Raw genomic sequence first — 3,069 nt, forward strand, 5'->3', positions numbered from 1 at the left:
CTGAAAAAAAGCAATAAATCATGTATTTTTAGATAAACACATGTTGCATAAATTCCAAGGGCATTAGAGGCACCGTCAAACTCCATACTGAACTCTGCTAACACTGGCTCTATTATTCAGTTAATTACCATGTGAGCACCAGATAAGGGCTTCAAAGGTAGATCATTGTCTTCCATATAGAAACCTATACTAGCCGAGGCAGCAACAAAGTTCAAATCAGTAAAAAAAAACAGCGATCACACACTTTTTTGGGAGATAAAAACCCGTTCACCGTTTTAGATTTGTAGGCTACGAGTTGTACAGCGGAACGTCCATTTTTCTAACGTTTTTCGGTGTTCAAACTGCTGTTACATTGAGATTTCTGCGTGGAATGACATCAATTTCCACTCATAAATAAGTAAATTGGCATTAGCTTAAAAACCAAAAAGCGCCAAAGTACCCTTGAAAATGGCAAATCGAAAATTAAAGATGGGGTAAAATGGGACTTATAACACCTCACCCAAAGATTCTGTGTCTTGATTGGCCGAGAGCGAGTCACATGTTACTTTCTAATTTTGCTATCTTTCTGTGCACGGTCAAAAGTACTTTACCCGTAGCAACCAAAGTACTATACCATTAGCAACCAAAGTTCTATTTCGACGTCGCGGCATTTGTGTGCAAATGCATGCTGGTGTGCGCGTTGCGCGTTGCACGCAGCGCGTTTTGTTCCAAAGAGAGCGCGCCACAGAGTTGGGTTCATACATTTCGCGAAGGGGTAGTTTGGAAGAGAGAAATACATTTTCCACCAATTTTGTATTGAAATTGAAGTTTATTTCAACTGTGTTCAGATTTAAATAATTTAAAATATTATAACCAAGCAGAATCTGTGGGTGAAGTGTTATAAAACAAATATTGAATTCTTTATCTCGTGGTGAAGTAAAACTAGCCTCCCTCGGTGATCCATGGAGCATTCTTTTTTCCCTCGGCTTCGCCTCGGGAAAATAGAATGTCCATGGATCACCTCGGGAGGCTAGTTTTACTACACCACTCGAAGCATTCAATATTTGTATACTTGAAATACGGAAGGGTTTGGCACACAAATGTTCGTTGCGTCAAATGGAAACAACCGGGCTTTTTCGTCTTTTCTCGGGAACGGTAAGATATTAGGTTTGTTTCCTTTCAACCAGACCTTTGAAATAGAATAAGTAAACATCCAAAACATGACATTTTTGGGGATTTCAGGCCGTAATGCCCATCAATGTGGGAATGTACATCATTGGCTTTTGCTGTAATTTTCAGAAATGAACTATTTGGGGGCTTAGTATAATAGATCAAATATTGTAACACTGACATGTTTGAAGTTTTGGGTCCGAAAATGCTGGAAAAACCAAGAAAAACAGAAATGTTAAAGTTTTTCCAACGGTGGTGGGCCGACCACCGTTGGAAATGTACACAAAAGTACTATTTTTCTTGACAATGACTTCACACCAGGTGCCATAATTTTACAGGATGCTTTAGAATGTTATTTACCAACATCCTAGTATTGGTATTTCGCAACAACTTGGTAGTTTCATTTTCGATGTTTGCAAATGTTGTTTTTTCCCTTTAATAGTTTATTCTCGTTTTGAAACACAATGGCTATCATTAAGAAATGGTGCGAATATACGGGATACGTACGCGGCTCGGAAAAGGTTGCTTGTTTAATCACCGTTTGTGTGGTTATTTCATCAGGCGCACCATGGGCAAAGTACATTTCATACCAAAATGTTATGATGTAGGCCCATGTGGGTTTGGTGACATAACCACACAAATAGATAACATATACCTAGCTCGTTTATGTGAGTCGCATACATGTTCGTTCGGTATTATTGAGCTTTAGTTCTTGTCACTGATAATCACTTATGCGCATGCGTGAATTAATTACAACTTATGACTGGTCCACGGCGAACATCTGGTATAGTTTCACGCAGTCTTGGGTGGGTCGGGGTGGCCATACAGTCAGATGTGTTTCTGGCAATAGATGACTGCTCGCTGACGCTTGAACCCAGCTACTACAAAGACGTGTTCTTTGCGCTGTTGTCGTCATTCGTTCAGTAGACATCAAATTGAAAGCATCTAGTGCATTTCCGACTCTGACTTTGCTTTGGTTTTCAAGTCTGTTTCAACCTGAAATGTAAGCTTTGGATAAACGTAGCCAGATTAGATAGTCAGTTGCTCAGAAAGAAAACCGTCCTGGTTATTAAATTTGCTCACAATTAAACGATAAGCTATCGCGAATATACGTTGACACTACATTTATAAAACGACAATGATATACGCGGTAGGTTACTTGTACCGCGGCGTCTAAGCAAACTTCATAACTGATGTACGTCTAACATGACGAAATAAATGTCTTACTCTCTGTCTTTTTCTCCTTCGTTTTCTAAATTAGCAAGAATGAAGGTTTACATGTGCCTGGTTCTTCTGATGGTCGTTGGGTGTGCCTTGAGTTTCGCACCAAGAGACGGTAAGTTAGTTGGTTCAAAAGTTTCGTCACCCACTGTCAAAGTATTTCATCAAATCCCTTTGCTGAATTTCTCATGATGCCATCTAATTTGAATTAGAGAAATGAATTTTAGGTTACATAACGACCAGTTGCTTACACACTGTCTTAAAGAAAGACAATCACTTTTGGCTGTTGTAGAATTTGTCCCCAAATTGTACAAAACGTCTATACCTGTATGAAGATTGTATCGTTGTTATCTTTAAGTGCACTTCGTGAATTCACCAGTAAAAAAAATCTTGTTTTATGTCATGCAGAATCTCTTCAGCGCGACTTTGTGAAAAGAGTCCTTACCGAAGGCGAAGCTCAAGAGATGGTGGAGAGGGCGGGTAAGTTCAGTGGTATTAGCAATGATACATACTACATTTTACTATTGGGAGATACAGGTTGACATTTTGAAGTAGTAGGCCTACTACATAGAACAAGGTTTGGAACAGAGGGACGTTTCAATGGAGAGTTTCCGTTGATTGTCTTTCTTTCAAACTTCAGGGACGTTTTATGGAGTTTCACACACAACATTTCACATCAAGCAGTTTTTCCTACCTTAA

The 3,069-nt window shown here is 39.3% G+C and overlaps 1 long non-coding RNA gene across 1 annotated transcript; it reads left to right on the forward strand.

Moving 5' to 3' along the window:
- Positions 1 to 2,072: 2,072 nt before the first annotated feature.
- LOC119745550 lies at positions 2,073 to 2,852 on the forward strand. The gene is made up of 3 exons (XR_005273635.1): positions 2,073 to 2,152; positions 2,411 to 2,485; positions 2,779 to 2,852. It is a non-coding gene; the product is annotated as an uncharacterized LOC119745550 (long non-coding RNA).
- The last annotated feature ends 217 nt before the right edge of the window (positions 2,853 to 3,069 follow it).

The sequence above is a fragment of the Patiria miniata genome, unplaced genomic scaffold (genome assembly GCF_015706575.1).
Source record: "Patiria miniata isolate m_02_andy unplaced genomic scaffold, ASM1570657v1 HiC_scaffold_7, whole genome shotgun sequence".
In the NCBI taxonomy this organism is placed as follows: Eukaryota; Metazoa; Echinodermata; class Asteroidea; order Valvatida; family Asterinidae; genus Patiria; species Patiria miniata.